At 44.4% G+C, this 18,326-nt stretch overlaps 1 long non-coding RNA gene across 1 annotated transcript; it reads right to left on the reverse strand.

Annotated features, from left to right (window-relative positions):
- Window positions 1–855: 855 nt before the first annotated feature.
- Window positions 856–2,316, reverse strand: LOC5667215 (uncharacterized). The gene is made up of 2 exons (XR_009764828.1): window positions 2,122–2,316; window positions 856–1,934 (listed from the first exon to the last, which is right to left on the reverse strand). It is a non-coding gene; the product is annotated as an uncharacterized LOC5667215 (long non-coding RNA).
- Window positions 2,317–18,326: the final 16,010 nt, after the last annotated feature.

Here is an 18,326-nt window from a genome sequence, read left to right on the forward strand (position 1 = left end):
TAGCTTTCGGGCGCTAGTTTTGGGAGTTTTGGAGGGCGCGCGGATGTGCATGGGGTGTTGGAGCAAAAGGGGAGGAGCAAGTTGGCCAAATCAGGCAGACATTGTCTGGCGTGCTTTGAAAAGAGCGCTCCACTGTTGGCGAACTGATGCAACAGTCGTCACATTGACAAAAGGAACGTCGAAGTACACAGCAGCAGCAGTTTCTGTCTAGAAGTTTAAGCTTTGTACGTGGACATAACGACACATACACACGCGTTCCGATGGTCACATGCAAACTTATATTCTGCTCGAACAGACCAGCAATATGCAGATTTTTGTAGGATATGTGGGAATGTGGATTTTATATTGTCATCGTACGCAGAGAGGATTAGCTTTCTGGCATACTTTTAACTATCCAGCTGGTTAGAACCCGTAAACGGGCTTATGATACAGATGCGAAAGTACTGCACAGAAATCAAAGTCTGTTTCTTCTTGTTCTTCTGCGGCGCACCAACAGATGTTGGTCTTACGTGTCTATGCCACTGATGGGCCAGGCTTTCTGCGAATGATTGGTGTACCCAAAGCACGCAAGTCAGTCCTACAAATGAAGGAGCCATTACTGGACTTCCCGGACCGGAGTCATGACGGATGTGCTGTCAGGGCATGTCAGGAGTTGACGACTGTACCGCTGGACCCAAGTAATTTTAATCAATGTAATTATTTTTACATAGAACACCCATAATTTTCCACTCTTTGGCATGAATTTCAATAAAATCATTTTAAAGAAGCGTTCTGAATAAACCAAAAAATATAAATTAGCAAAACTAATACAAAAAACATCCACTAACTAACATCTCAAAATTAAAGTGCATAAAGTGCGATGTTAATTACATTTTATTCATAAAATAACAGGGAAGATAATTAAGAAGTAAAAACAAATCCAACATGTGTATTTTCTCTTGCAAGATCTCAACGCTTTTCAAAGACAACAACAAACCTCTCAATTCAAAACCACGTCCCAAGCCCCTGCCTAATCCTTATCATTGACTGCGTCGTGCCGCGCCTGTGTAAGAAAAAATCGCTCCAACGTTGGCTGATTAGCAGCCACCTCTCGCGGAGCTTCTTTGCGCCTCGCCGTACGCGGCATACGAACGGCGCGTGCTGCGACAGGTTGTGATTGGCACTGCTTTTTGAGCCCCGGCTCATCCATGCCACTGGAAGGTGGCGGCGTAGTGCTTGAACCATTGCCGCACACAAACTCTCTCACTTGCAATCCCAGTGGCCAAGTGTTGGGCAGGAAAGCTTTGCCCCGGAGCGTACCCGGGATGCCTACTTTAAACGAGAGCGAACGTACGGTAGCGGCATCGTCACCTTTTCGCAGCAAACTAAAGACAATTATATCGTCGCTCCCCAGCAGCGACGCAACGGCGGAAGTAACGTGCTCGCTAGTAACGCTATTATCCAATCCGGATAGATGAAGCCATGCACGGGATGAAGCCGGTGGGCATGATTTGTGAGCAACAGGCAGTGCCGTGCAGTTTAAGCTGGTACCGATGATGGTGCGAGGGAAGGATGTTGCGCTGGTGGCGGTGACGGTGGTATGCCGTTTCTGAGACAGCTGAGAGTTGTTTACTGAGGAGTGTATGCGCTGCGATGCTTCTGTTTGAGGCTGTACCGCACGTAAAGCCGCCGTAAGTGGTATACTGTGAGGCATATTTAAGACAGTAGTGCATCGACTGCAACTCCAATGTAAATCGATACGCCGTCTTACTTCGTTGGCGAGTGTAGCAGGAAGCTGGGTGCATTGGATGTGAAATAATTTGTCACAGCAGCTACATTTGTTGTAAACCGTTTCTGCAATGATAGGGTAACCGCAGTACGAGCAAATGGATGCCATTGTGGAGCCTGACATGGGATGTAAAATAACAAACAACTGAGTCCACACGATCAATGTGCTACAAATAAAACATAAAAATGGTAATAGTTTTCCTATGCTCTGTCAACTAAAACTGTCGTTTTATCCACTGTCAATTGTTGATAAAGAGAGCTTTCCAATGTTTATTTATATCCAGTAACAACGATCCAAACAACAAACAACTTTAAACAGTATTACACACACATACCCGACAAGAAACGACTCACCTCGAAGTAGATTGAAAACTAACCAACCTGTGCACACTGACAACATGGTCGCCCCGGGGTGCACATCCCACTTGAGAATCTTTATCTGCAAAACTATTAAGATAGTCTCTCCAGTGTCACTCAACTGACACCGTACGCTCCCGACACCACTTGGGTGCCGGTGTGCTTGTGACCGGCAGCTCAGCACCAATCATTCAGCGGTCAGAGAAGTGGTTTTGCAAAGTGCTCACCTCCGGCACCGTTTACTCCAAACGGTTCACACCTTCCCGTTTTGCAAAACGGCAGAGCACGCACACTGGCACAAACTCTTCAAAGCTTCTCCATCAGTACCGAGTGCCGATAAGGCTCTGTCACCATGGCGACGCTTAAGCTCAAGTGCGTTGCCGAAATGAAACAAATAAATGTAAAGTCGCTTAGCTGAAAAGTTGCTTTAAGTATCTTGGTTTGTATGCAGGCGAACGAGCAGCGCAGAACGGGCGGTCGGTGGGGTTTGGTGCAGCAAGAAATAAATTTATCATGCTTCAAACCTCGACAGTTTGGGCGAACTCTGTAGCCATACCGAAAAGCATCCTACGACGTCATACGACTGTCGGGAAGTTGGTGAGCCTTTGCAGGAGTATATCGCTCCCCAGCCACGTGACAAAAGCAGGTGTGCGGTGCAGCGGTGGGAAGCATCATTGAAAAGCTTCTCGCTAAATGCTCCAATCACTGGAACGCTGGAGCTCGACAGCCTGCTCTTGACCCACACACTTCAGGCGGCGACCGTTCAAGTGCTGCAGAAATGCGTCTCGCTTCGAAGTTATCTAAAAAAAGCTTACGCCAAGCTTTGTCAGGCACCGGGAGGAAAGGCACACAGGCCGTGGGGATGATTTTTGAGGTAAGCGTTTTTCGTTGCCAGAAGCAATGCTACCCATCAACCACTTCTACCAACGCATTTTCCCCTCATCGGTAAAGCCGCAGCCCGTAATCTCCCGATCGATTTGTCATCATTTTCTACACCCTCACACCACGCGAATAGAACGGACGGTTATGATAGCAACTGGGGACCACGAAGGAGGGGAACGCAACATTTTGAAGAATTGGAAAAGTTTGTCTTTGACGATGACGATGGCCTAGGGAATGGGATGGGAGCCCTCTCACACAGCTCTCACTCACATCCACTCTCAACTACTCGGGACATTTTCACGGTCTACGATACGGCCGAGATCCGACCGCCCACCCGTTCGTGAATCGCTTGGCTTGGGAAAGCCGGATTTTATCCGGGATCCGTGGCGATGCAACCGTATACCGTCCCAAAAGCGCCAATTTGTCCTGCTTAGAATCCAATCCACTCGTGAATTTCCGCGTGCCGCTCGACTGCGCGCTGCTCCACGTCGGCGGTGGAATCACATTCCAAGAGCCTTGCCTACTTTCTCGGCGCCGACAGGAAATTGGTCGAATTTGCCGTCGGAAGCCGCTGATGCGAAACTGCGCGGCTGCGGATTACGTTAGCTGGAACGGCTGCTGCTGCTGGAGCTATTTTAGTATAAGATAATTCACGTAGGTAGACGCGTGCTGTAGCCTTTGTCTCTGAATTCAGCCTTCTCGGCTTCTTCCCAGCACTGCGCTTCACTGAAGGGTGTATGAACATTTTTGGATAACTTATTCTATTTATTTTTCCCCTCTACTTAAGCTACCTGTTCAAACACGTTGCAGTGCTGTTTGAACCAACCAACGGAAGTACTTCGTTGACGAAAAGGTATCAGCATTACCAGCAGTAGTACCCAGTACTGTGGTACATTCCTCACAGTTGGTCTTTGCACTAGAACATTTCAGCATACCGGCAGCAATTGGACTGGAATAATTGAGCCTTTTCTTGTTGCATTGCTCGCTGAGCAATGGACTACAGTGAAGCTCGCATGCTATAGCAAATGCTGGAGCAGGTTGCAGGATTTGATAACGTCTTTCAGCCAGTGCCACTCGTTGTGCTATCAGGGATTTGAAAGTAGATGAGCTATGCAAGCCTTTCGGAGAATTCATAAAGCTCATAATAGCAACAAAGTACCAAAAACACGAATGGCTAAACACAGATTGTGAATGTTTGAGGAGTGCATTTTTGGGAACGCATCGCGGAACGCATTTAAATTGCAATCAATTCACATCTGGCTACAATGTTGCAGCTGCAAAAACAGTACTGCATTTTTATGCCCGTTATCTGCTCTGGACAGTATTTACCTGCGAGAGATCTATCTCTATATTTTTCCATAACAGCACAAAACCCCGTTGTCAATTTCATAAGTTGAACATAAATTTCAATTTCAATAATCAGCGCATCGCAAACCGCCGGGCTTGGGCGCCACCATACACGTCGAGTTGTGCATGCACGGCGAGTTTACATTCGATTGATTAAATTTCACCGCGTTGCATTATCGATGCAATCGGCAATTATTTTCCGAGTTGTGCATCCCATAATTAAAACGTGCCCGCGTGCATGCGTCATCCTCACCCGGTTGCCGCATAATAATTTGCGTCCGTGTTGCACAGCTCCGCGTTCTGTATGTAAATCCACAGTTCCTGCAATGCATTTCGGATTTTAAGATGCATTTGATTAAATATAACCGGCATCCTCTCTACATACACTGAATTTCGGGCAGGATTTTGCACATGGTACCTGATATAGCCTGCGACTCTGTGAAAAACATCTAGTCCCGGATATTCATAGCACTGCAGACAAAGCAAGATGATTTACACATTTTAGTGGGAAACAAAAATAGTATGATAGAACTAATTCATCGTAACCAGCTGAATCGAAATCTGCGCCGTCTGTCACTCTTGGCAACACTGTCTGGTATGTGTGTGTCATCGGAACCAGTGTCGCCGAGCGTTCGCTATGCGTCTGATGCGATTTTTTTTTGCCGCTTTCCTCTTATTTCTATTGTGACAGACGATCTTTGCAGCGGAAAATCCAACCATGCAAGCAACACGCCACACAAGCAACACGCCACACATGGTTGCTTCTTATCCATATCGGTGTATTGTGATGCACACTGCACCAGTCCGCCATAGTTAGTTTTGCATGCAAAGCACAAAATCTGTTGGTCCGAAACCACATTCGGAATGATGCCATCACAGTACGGTGCACACGACATAACATTCCAATTTTTACTGGCAGATCGTACGTACCTTTCGTTGTCGTTGGAAGGTAAGAGAGAGGGAGGGCGGGGGATTACACGGTATCCATATTACGTGGTGGCTTTCATCCGAGTGAAACCCAGTAGCACGCCAAAGATACTCACGAAATAATAAACAACTAATGCGCTAGTCAGCAAAGCTCCGACGGTGTCAACCTCAATCGTATCCACTGCACATCAAATGGAGAGACAAAAACAGCGACAGCGCCCCCTGGATAGGCGCCGCCGCCTGAATGTAGGCAAAACAAGTGTACCGTACTAGTGATACAATGCAATCAAACCGTTGTTTTAACTCGTACGGGAAAATCGTTACCACAAACAAGTAACGTATTCCGGTGTTCACGTTTTCGATTCGGCAACGAAACGAGATCAATCTAGCTGTAAAATTTGATTAATCGCTCAACAATAGCCAAAGCCTCTGGCATTGCAACTGCCCGTCCGAGGCGTACTCGCTGTCGGTCTGTTTTAGGCTTCCTTTTTATTATGTTGTTTTTGAGAGAGAGAGAAAGAGAAAGTTAAATCGATCGAGAAACGAACCACCCAGAAACTCCGGTCACACCAGTGACACTGCCACTGACAGCAGATTAGGCTCTAAATATAATGATTATGAAACGATGAAAAATGTACCATTGGCGCGCCGGACCGCTTCGCGGCACCCGCACATCATCAATCAACGGAAAATTAATGAAAAATGTGGATTACTACTGCTGCTACTCCCACGGCCAGGGACGTGGGTGCGATGCGGTGTACTTTTCGGCAAACTGGTAAGCTTTTTGGCGCTATCGCTTTCGGTCGATTTGTAGCCGAAATTGGTTTACGTTTTTCACGAGCAATGGTTCGCGGCGCGTCAAAACCGGTACAATACATTAGTCAAATGTTTGATTTCTTAATCGGAGTGTAATGGTTTGTTTAAAGCATGGGCAGTGTTTGTTGTCTTGGCGAGGGTTATTAATGTATATGTATAGTCGTGGCATTCATTATTGGATTCATTTCAAGTTTATTTCAAGGTTGAACAGTTATGTTTGTTGGATCTTAGTATAATATTTACTGTACCAAAAATAAACATATAAGATGGAAACAGTATTATTGCAAAAATAGCCTGGAACCAACAAGAGCCAGTACTCAATCAAACATTACGAACCTATAAACAAAGCCCACGATCAAATTGCCATCAGGTATTTTAAGAATGGAATTTTTAATGGTATTGTTTTACATGAACAATCAGCCATTGGAAGTTACTGTGCTATTGTTTTGTTCGCTGGCCTCACTCTACAAACAAAGCGTTACACGATACGTTCAAGTGGCGCGAGTTGTTTCATTCATTCATGGAGCTCAAATAAACAACACCTTTTGGGCAGTCACGGTGGAAACAAACCAGGATAAAAGCGATGGGAATATCAATGCATATGACTTTGTTCGTTAAATTCATTTCAATTCCAGCCGGAAGCATTCCGCAGTCTCGAATTGCAGTTTAAAAATAAATACTGCAAGCATTGGCATTGAAACTGATAGCATTTTATTCTGAGATAAAATACGGAAAATTTATCGAAATATCTGAACAAACTAAACATAGGGAATAATCTTTGAAAACGGGAAACGAATCCACTCATCTTACCCAGCAACAGCCCTTATTAGGAAAAAACAGATGAAGAGATCTTCAAAATGGTATTGCCCTTTCTTATGGTTTTATGTGTCTTCACTACAAAAATCCACATGAGAAACAACACACAACCAAACAATATGAAAAAAGGACCACTTTCCCACCCATCTCAACACCATTAATCAAGCGACTAGTTACAATGAGCAGCTGAACGCCACGGCCTGCGTTTGGCTTGACGAAGACAACCGGTGTACTATAGATATGCCTCCTGGCAGCTATTTCTTTGCCAAACCACACGACGTCGAATGAAAAATGATCGTCAGTCGAATGAAATATTATGACAACAAAGCAGATACACCTCCTGTATGTTTCTGGTCGTTCCGTGCGGAAAAGCACACGAATGGACGATTTCGTTTGTATTATACCGGGTAAAATAAGTCGCAATCAAAACCCTTTGTCTCGTTTGAGGCTTTGGCTAGATTTGAGGTTTTGAGAACCGTTTTTCGAGGCAAAAAAACTACCTTCACCGCATAATTACCTTCACCCGACACCAATTTGAAAGTCACACTCGTGTGAGGTTTAGATTACCAAAGCAACAAAAAAACTCCACAATCACCGCACATATGCTCCGGATAACGTTCTCAAGAAGTCATCATCATTATAATCGCATATTCACGCCACCATAATGGGGCCATTTGGTGCGAGTGCCTTAAACTTTGTGCAGCTTACAGCTCAAGGCTACCTTCTAATTGCCCAAGATACTAGACTTACTGCTCTGGCGGCAGGAAACGCTCGGAAATAGTATTCTTCATTTTCACCTCATTACTACCCAAACGCAAACGCACCACATATCCCCTGCTCCAACGCCGAGTGGATAAGCGAGAAACTTTCACCCGAAACTGGCCACGAAACGGGTTGTTAATTAGTGTTAATATTCGGGAAATTCTTTCCCACTTTTCAGTAGCCACAAGCAGGGCTGCTAGTTTTGGTTTACTGCGGATCCTGTTGTGATAAAGTTTGTGTTGTATTTTCTGTAGGAAAAGTTGTTGCAAAAACAACGAGCAAGACGACCAAACACAACAAGAAGCTAAAATCGTTTTTCAACACACGCCGAAACGACTTTTGGGAAGCTCGAGAAAGTCGCCAGTCGCTCATTAGATGTGCTCGTTTCGACTGGACGCAAGCGAGCGTGCAAGTTTCTCTCCGTTGCCAAATTGTCTGCCGGACCTATTTGCCATTAGGAACCGGTCGGGTATGCCAGAAGTGACTGAGAAATTAAATCGCGAACTATAGTCATTGCCAGAATGGTTGTGTATCCTACAGTTCGGAGCTGATGATGAAGTGAGAAAGAAATGAAGATCATTAGGCAAACTATAAGTGCGCCAAAATGTAATTAAAATGTTTATTAATTAGCTTAAATAAGCCCCTGCCGCCCGATACGATCCCGTCAGCCACCAAATCTTGATAGAGTATTTTACTTTAAGTTTGCATGATAAAGTGAAGTAAATAATTAATATGGCTTAAGCAAAGCCTTGCTTAATCTTCACTTACAAAATCGTCCCTTCTTTCACATTCATTATCCAAACCTTCGAGCAAATTCGGCACACCGTCCAGCGCAGCGAAAAACATATAATTAAATTGATCAACAAGCGCGTGCAGGCTGGAAAGGTTTTCGGATAGGTTTTCAATTACATTTTATTAACCTAAAATTGCCACGTTTATGCTCGGCAATACGCATTTCGAGGACGGCATGGGATGGGGCGACGAATGAGATAAAAAGATTACCAGAAGCTTCTTGCAACAGCAACAGCAACATCAACAAAAGCACGGCACAGCAAAAAAAACGCACCCAATCTTGCATCGTGATCCCGTGGAGAGTTGGGAAAAATGGGCACGGGAAATAGGTTTTTCCATTCCCCCTTTTTTTTTGTTCGTTGCTTGCCTGCCTAGATAAAAGAGAAATACAAATTCTCACACACCAGGGTAAGGGAAACGGGATTCTTCTTACCATTTATGCCTATAAACATCCCTATCGGGTTCATTTTATCAAACGACCTTTACTACCGACCGTAAAGCCACCGTTTGGCTTCCCGGCGACGGCGCAAGTGGCAGGGGGGGGGGGGGATAAGAGGGCACAAATTCTTATCTGTACGTTCGTTCTTTCAAAGGTGGTGTCGCAAAGTTGGTGAAGGGAATAAAAAGGAAGTAATAATAGTGGCCCGTACGATCAAAGGGTCAGCGAGCGTAAGGGAACTCCGCGCCGGTTTTTGGATACGATACGGCAGAGTAGTACAACACTCGGCGAGATGTAGCAAGAAATGTGAGAGATTTTTAAAATTTATTAAATTTTTATTAAAAAACAGCAGTAAACATTACTCAAATCCACACACCGTACGCATTCAATTGTCTAAACATTTGCCACCACAGGTAGACATATTTTAACCAGCGCTATTTACATTTATTCGAATGAAACACAACACTTCCGAGTAGCGGAGTAGCGTAAACGGGGTTTTAAAGCGAATTTACGATAATCGAATGTCACCAATGTAATACATATCATTAATTCTCGTATTTATACGAAGCCTGCAGCGCATTAACGCAGAAACCGCGCACCGAGCGGGGCCAGCAAATTGAATGATGAACCATCGAACCGTCTTCCCCCGTTTTGCTCCATTCTGCACCTTATTTGCATTTAAATTACAGTCTTTGGTCGGGGTCTCACTTATCTACCCGGGCACGCCCGCGGGCTGCCTACGGTCCTAATACAACAGGCAAGAAACGCCTATGCAGGATACGAGCAAAATTTTCGTACGGCGAGAGAAAAAAGCTCCAACAAAGCTATGCGTGTGCTCCTCCGGTGATCGTACGTTTGGTAAATTTATATCGGTAAAATGGATCCTTCTTCGGATACGCCTACCAATACGCGTGCATTAGAGAAAGAACAACGGCAACCCAACATACAGTATGTGAGTGAGCCGAAAAGAAGAAGGAGAATTGTACTGTGCGCTTTGAAGTGTTCATGTCAATTTGTTTTGCAATGAATTCCAGACTAAACGTTTCAAACCAGATTGAAAAATTGAAGCAAAAAAAACACGATACAACTGTACGAGTAAGCAAAATATTGCCTTCCTTCAGCCATATTGTTATCCTTGATCCGTAGGATAAATGTTTAAAATTAGATTTTTCTTAGCACAGTTAGGCTAGTAGGGCTTTTTTCTGTAAAAAAAAATAAGGATGCTATAAATTGATTGCCAGGCAGCAAAGATTTTAACCATAAATGCTCCGAAAAAAAGTGTCCACAAACTTTTTGAAAGGTATTTCTAATATCACTTAAAATCCCAATTTGACTGTTGATGTCAAATATTTCACATCAATAGCAAGAAGATCATCATAAACCATTGCTAGCCAACCTTACGACGCACTCGTCAGCCATCTTCCAAGCATCAAAGTGTCACCCAACACATTGCGAACGAGGAAAAGTTCTCTCAACCTCATCCCGAATTCAACTCAATCAAACTTTTCAAAGTACATCAGTCACGAGTTGCAAAACTTGCAAAAGTCTTGCATAAGTAGAATGACGCTAACGCGGGTATGCACTGTCGGGTAAAGCGAATGTGTACTGCGAACAGTTGCTCGCATCTTCGCGCACACGCTAAGGGCCGGCAAACTTTATCCGACACAATCAAACTGACGTTTGCTTGTGTGCAAAATGTCTTCACACAGTCCGACGGAAGATGCGGGGAGGGGGGGGGGGAGAATCGAGGAAGAATAATTAAGCATGTGCTTTGGTTCAAAAACTTGCTCTATAATTATACACTCACACCTGGAGCAGTCGAGAGAGACAGCTTGCCAGCTTGTTGTTAACCTATAGCCAAAAACATTGGCTTGCGTTTGAACCGTAATTTGATTCCGCGCGGGTAATTAATCGTTCCATCATTACGCGAGGAATAGTTCCTTTACTTAGCATAATGTTTCACTTTGCATAATAGCATCTACCATGATGGTGCAGGTTGTGTCTCAATCCAAGCTGTTTTGCACATTATATTCAATAATTACCCAATCTGTGAAGAAAAAATACTTACAGATTTGTATAAAATATGTTTAACAGCATACTCTACAGTATGTTTTGTTCTTTCGATATTAAATAATTAAATAAAAGTTTCATGATGATAACATTGAAGAGAATATATATTAAAATAAACAAAAAATGTTCGGAACAAATAGGTAACAGCAATAACAATCGATATTCTGTACGCAATATCCTTCTTCTGTTATGTTTAATGATTTCCGATGCACATGTTAATCGGAATCGCATAACCAATCATTAATGTGAGAGTGATGCTGCTTGTGCGAAGCGGCTTGCTTTGCTCCAGAAATGCTTCAGCAGCGTAACAATTAAATCAGTCACCGGAAAGAGCATCCTGATTGCAGCTGGTCGTATTTTCCTTCGCTTCATCCATATTAATATGAAGTGTGCAAGCATAATTCTGTTCCTGCGAATTTTGAACAAATAGTTTAAATTAGCAACAGGCCGCAACCAACCGGCAGTGACAGCTGACAAATGAACAGATCTATAGGCAAATATCGGGATTTCATGGCAATTGTTTCTCACTGAAGTGCTACAAAAGGTGAGAAGCACAAAGAGCACGTGTAATGTGCAATTACGATCACACTTCCAGTGGCCAGCGCCAAAAATTGTTCACAAATCAAACAAAAAAGTTACTTGAGAAAACAACAAAAAACCGATGTAACTAACCAAGTGGCACACGTGCATCCAGAAACGGTGTTACACGCCAGCCGAGCACACCGAACAGATACGTGTGCGATAATTTATGTCCAGCTCTAAACCGGCAAACGGCAGCAGCAGCAACACTCACCTAAACCACCCACCCAAACCCGCAGGGATAGGGAGAATAGTGCAACAATGCTAGCGATATGCAAAAATTTGCATACAACACACTAACACACGCACGAAGTGAAGTAGCTTAACTGCTCGGCTGGTGTTTTTCAGCGTGCATTCAACTCCTTTCGCACTCCGCACGCTACATAAATTAGCATAATTTGTATCTGGAAACAGCGTTGGGACTGCGTGTGAAAGTGCTTTCCCAGACACACACACACACACACACACACACACACATACGCACTCAAAAGGTCTGATAAGGGTATGATCAATCTCTTTTTCAAGCAAATGTGTAACTGTGCTTGGGTCTAAGTGGGCAACGAGTGGTCCCCAATGTGCAGCTACACTTCCCTAGCCGGGAGAGCAGTGGAGAAGATGTGTGTGTGTGTGTAAATGTAAATTAAGCTACACCAATCCTGGCACCAGATATGTTCAAGGTCAGTGCCATTTGGACGATTTGGAAGGCGGGATGTTTTAACCAAATTCTACACCACACACACTGCACCAGACAAACGAACTTCAAACTTCAAAGACCAATACCACCTCATCTATAGCACGTGTACGCTCATTTGATTCCATATTTGCTCGAATCAAACACCCGTGACCAGCACGAATCCGTCACTACGGAGTGCATGAGACCACGATCCTAGCCTTCAACCTCAAAAACCGAAAGAAAAACTGTCCCACAGCAAAACCGGAACGCCTTTGCCGAAAACCGAGCAAAGCGAGCAAAAATCGTTTCCAAGTGCAGTAGGTAAGTGCACATTTGCACCAAACCAAACCAACCGGCGACAGGCATCGGCCGGAAAATTCTGTTACCCAACGAGCCGTTAAACTAGAACGTGTGCTAGTGAGTTTGGACGAAGCTTTCATTCGATTCGGTGGTGGTTTTGCCCGGAAACACACATCTGCATCTGGACGGATACGGTCGACTGGGTGGATGGGGATCTTGGTTTGATCTCCGCCAAGCGACATGGCGTTTGTTTCGTGCCTGCAGTCCACCGTCCACCGAAAGGGAATCGCGTAAGGAAATAATGAAAAACCACCGTTACCATCACTGCCATCACGCTCACTGGTTGTGTATTTTGTATTACGTGTGTGTGACAAAATCAATGCACATTTTCACTTTAACGACCTGTGGCTTTCGATGGTGGTGCAGCGGTGCATGAGACGGTACGATACTTATTTAATTGCTGCCATCGCCAAACCCGAATTTACTTTTTAAGAACACATTGCGGTTATCGTTGTCCTATTTTGAAGATTGTCTTTCTATAAGATTGTAGTAGCAAAACGTTGCTGAATGATAATGGGTAGATGAGTTGAAACGTTATTGAGAGCACTTCAGTATACTCCTGGCACATTGGAGTCGTGTTAAGAGCTAGAATACCCGATGGTTACTACTTCCCAAAATCGACACCAATCAGCCAATAGTGCTTGCTTTCTGCAATCTGCCAACCAAGGTATCTGGAAATGCCGGAAACTACAAATCAAATCACACCCTCCCAGCTCCAAGAATCACAAGCAGATTGATGTTGTCCAAAATCGAATTTCCATTGATCAATCCGTCCAACCTTACGCCAATGAAATTGCAAACAACTGCACCCAGGCAGCCAAGTTGTTCGCCAAATTACCGCCAGCACACAATGGAGCAGGACAAAATAGATATATACACACACACACACACACACACACACACACACACACACACACACACACACACACACACACACACACACAGGAAAATCAGTCAAACGAGACAATCCAATTGTCACCGAGGGCGCACTGTCCAGCGTCGTCCAGCGTACTGTCTCGCATCGTAGCCACTGTGCGCCCCATCATACCAGTACATTAGCACCGTGTTTAGAATTACCGGATGGCACCGGAATTATCCACAACGGACCCATCGCCATAATTGCAGCACGTATTGGCGTAGTACCGGTGCTGCGACAACGAACGGTGCACCGCGTGATCGCACCTGCACCTGAAACGAGCTGAGCCATCAACCTTTGCCTGATGTGCTGGTAGCACAAATTCGATTGTGTCCACGAGACCACAAGACATCACCGTCGCATGCGACAGCAGCTTCCCGGACAAAGGTATCGTGAGGATCATCGTGTATAAGGATTGCATCGTGGACGAGATACAATTTGCCTCCCTGCCTCCCGCTCCCAAACTCCTCCTTTGAAGATGCTGCCCCATGCGGAGATACACCCATCGAGGAAGCAAGGATCGCTAGTCACTCTTAATCACCGGTAACACGTTTGTTTGTGCAACGTTCAATTCCGTCTAGATAATCCCCGGGACAGCAGGAAACGACCGGACAACGAGCTTATTAACATTCAAACATTGCAATGATGCAGTTTAGCGTTAACCCTTGGGTGTTGATATTCTACAAACATGTGCGCATGAATTGGATGATGTAGCTACAATTTATAACTTTTCTCAAATTAAATTAACATTTTTATTTGATTTTGCTCTCCTGGTGTACTATAATGGCATTCATACTTTCAGTAACCAATTTTGAGGAGTAAGGCATTAATTACTGAAAGTTAAACTTGTTTGTAACAAAAGTCCTTGAAACTGTTTGATATCAATTCAAGTCGATAGAGCAATAGCTTCATGGCCAGGTGCTAATATATTACGATCATTATGCCAATTTTGAAAGCTTTAGCGTCATTATTTATTACTTTTATACAGCAAAATAGTTGTAAAGTTTTCCTGATTTAGCTCAAATACATGGTAAATGTAATAAGAGATATATTTTAGAGGCCAAAATCTAAACACACTGTCAACCATTGATTTCTTGGAAGAATAATGTTGCGGTAATAACTGTAAGAAAAATGAGAACAAATTGGTTTTATATCAAAAATCATTTTTTCCATCGAAATTTGCACACGGCTTTGCAAGAGCTTTTAGTGAAAATCATCTTGATATAATGAACAAAACTCTCATAGAATAGGAGTAATTTAATTAGATAAATTCAAAATAACTTGAAAACAAATGGGTACAAGCTGTAAAACTTAATTAATATATGAAACTGCCATTCTCCTACATTCAGGTTGTGATCCTTGTGTAAGTCTTAATAAAAATAACCCCGTATTGTATATCAAATTTCAACAAAGCTCATTAGACTAAGCACTACCAAAACTAAAGAAAAGCTAAAAGGGATTAAACGGCCCCTGCCAAAAATGCACCGCTCCGCATAAACAATCATTACCCTGGTATTATCCCGCGTACACATAACATCCGCAACAACGCTAGAAACTACTATCGTCCATACTGATTGCGAAAAGCGTTGGAACATTGTTCCAACTCTGCCTCGCAGCACTGCTCATCCAGCACACATGCATAAGACATGTATGCTTTCCAAAATTCTCTAAATCCCATTATTCGACACCAGCCAGCCATTCCCTACGATGCGTATTTCTAATTATCCTTCCCCAGTCCCCTCCACCTTGATCCGCTTAAGTAAGACTTCGCAGCACCGTATTCGCCAAATACGCCAAAACTTGGCACCATCTTACCTGGGTGCCTGGAAAGCGCCGCGTCACTTATTCCACACAGAGCGCCAGAAGGTAAAACTTCTAATGAGCCATTTGTTTAATACCATTGGATGGAGAGATGGCGTGAGAGCTGCATTCGTTGCATTCATTACACGTACCAGAAAGGGAGCGTTTCTCGCTGCCCCGGGAGGACCGTTCCATTTCGTTGGATCTCCTTGTGTTGAAGCACTGTTGCACCGGACTGTTCCCAAGCTGTTCCGGCAGAATGGTTGTGTGCGCTGCTACCATCGTGTGCCCTGGGAGAATCTTTTCAGCGAATGGAAACATTTAGAAGGCATGAAGCCGAGCGGACGAACACACACACACACATTCGCACACTTTCAGCAACACTTTCTGTTGTGCGAACTCTGTTCCTGTTACGTTCCCGGTGAAGGATAATCTGGCAAAGGTTTCCTGATGTTGGTGCATCTTGCCACATTGCCACATTGCCCTGCTGCTGCTACATCCGCATGCATGCAATCCGTGATCTTCAACGGAAAGGGCATGCAAGCATGGCTAAAGGCCCGAATGCACATACAGACATACAATCGTGGCAGGTGGTATTCTTCACATTTCCTCTGCACGAGTTGCACGACCATGCTCCCTGCAAGCTCAGTGACCGTTTATAGCTCGCGGGTGTTTATCGGACGCTTTAGCGTGCGGAGTCTACCATCCAACGTAATGGATTCGTAATTATCAAACCCCTCGCCGTAATAGCGAGAATTAGAGAACTTACGTTCGGAAGACGTGCTTACAAAAGATTCCTGTGCACCTACGACAGTGCTACACCGAACATTCCCAAGCATTGGCTACATTGATCGACGTCCACCCACCGACTCGGTTGTGTCGTTGCCGTTTGACTGTTCTTCATTCGATTATCTACCATAGCAGAGCAGAGCAATGTCTCGCTGTAGCATTGACCAACCGAAGGTAGCCAAGCATTCCACAAATGGTGACTTCTTGCATTCGCTTGCAAAGCGAGTGCCCACTGGTAACGCTGGTAATGAATGTTTCATTTCCTCATCACAGAAATCACAGACGCCGTAACAAAATGCCACGGGTTTCTGCCAACTGAACCGTGCCGAAGCACACGAAAAACAAGGATGGCAAAGCTTCCAACGATTTGAATACGAGCATAATCAGGGCACGCAACCGACGGGCAATTAACGGCTAAACCCTCAATCGGAAATGGGTGAGGATACTGCGCGTCCCAAACTGCGCTTCAAACGGGAACAACATCAAAGGAAGACGTCGCTGGTTGGAGAATTGCGGGAATCGTGAATTTAATCAAACCACTGTAGGAAATTGTGTAATTAGAACAAACTCTTACACGCGCGCACACTAACTTGTACTTAAAAACTTAAAAATAGGAGGAAATATTCATTCTCTTGTTTGTGAGATTGATTGGAAGGCTTTTTACCATCTTTTTTGCGGAGATGTTGGCCTTTTCAAGACTTATTTTAACATGTAATGAGTCTTGCTAGGAGAACATAGCCAGCAATTCGGAGAGTGTCGTCCGGAATGGCAATCGAAACAGGCCCTTTAATGTACATGACCGCCCTTTATGGATTGAAACGATGTTCTACCTCGTGAGAAACTTTTCAAGTGATCTCCTCAGGTCAGGCAACACGTGTAGCGCGTTTTGGAACCCGATGGGTAGGTGTTGCTATAATTAAAAATCTTTTCCATGTCCATTTTCCCACATAATGCTGGGTTTTGTGCAAAACACAAACTCAAACATTGTTTGCTCTGCATAGCTTCAAAAGATATTCGGATCGCCTGGCAGGCACCGCTTGCAAAACACCTTCCAGGCCAACCACTGCCAGAAACAAAGTGCCGCACTTGTCCCTTACCTTTTGTTCCCGCTCTCCCATCCACCACCCTTCACCCCTCCAAAAACCAAATTAAAATATTATAACATCAAACACGAATGCAGAGTAGCCAGCTTCGGAGAAAATTACAACGTAGGCCATTTTTCTTGGATCGCTTTCAAAGTTCGCCAGCGCCTGCAAGCATTGTTTAGTGCTTGGAGGCCATTTTTTCCACCATTTTTCATTGTTTTTGCCACTTTTCTGGTTCAATTTATTCTTCTCCTTCCCTGAAAAAAACCCCACTCCAAAAAGAGCTTTGTTTACTGAATAAAAATTTCCACTTGTTTTCTAACACGTGTTGTTCCGAACATTACACACACACACAGACGAGACGCTCACTGACATGTTGATGTTATTCGAAAACCCATCGCATCATCCTAAACAAGCAACAGTAGCATAGTGGCATGGCATTCTTTCGTGACAATTTCGGAACCTCAATTCTCGGTTCAGTTCCAGCTTTCCAGCACAAGGGGAGAGCTTCTATGTCACCGTTTTCTAAACACCCCGCTACCTTGTCGCTAGAGTGGAGTTTGTAAATATATAAACTAATCTAAAACAACATCAAATTCTGAAAACATCGATTGACGTCTGGGAACCGGAACTTATCGCAGCGGTCTTCGGTCTGGTAGCGTGAAATTAGCCCACAGACTGAGACGAGACCGTACCAGAACTGTTTTTCGGATGAACGGTAAACTTCTCAACCCGTGCTACCCGCGTACCCGCATACCACACCACCCGTACCCTGGCTGGGGCCATACGATTGAGACGTCGGGCACAAAATTTGTGTCTCCGGCTCATAATTGATGCCGATTGACCTAGCGTAGAGGAAACCTTTTTTGCTATGGCGCGCGGCACCAGCTGGCTGGCCCACCGTGGTGTCGTCGTCGTCGTTCCGAGAACTCCGGAAACTCAATTTCTCAGTTGATAAAGCATCCAAATCAAACTGGTTTGCAACGTTTTCAGACACAGACCACCGCTTGTTGCCGCTTCCACCTTGGCTCCTCCACCACGGCTGCTATCGACAGCTGTTTTAGAGCGTTGGTAAACAGAACCATCCGAACCCAACACTGTGTGAAGGGGGTTTTGTTGTTTCAACTCGTTATTTTACACATGCAAATT

This window comes from Anopheles gambiae, chromosome 2 (genome assembly GCF_943734735.2).
Source record: "Anopheles gambiae chromosome 2, idAnoGambNW_F1_1, whole genome shotgun sequence".
Lineage (NCBI taxonomy): Eukaryota > Metazoa > Arthropoda > Insecta > Diptera > Culicidae > Anopheles > Anopheles gambiae.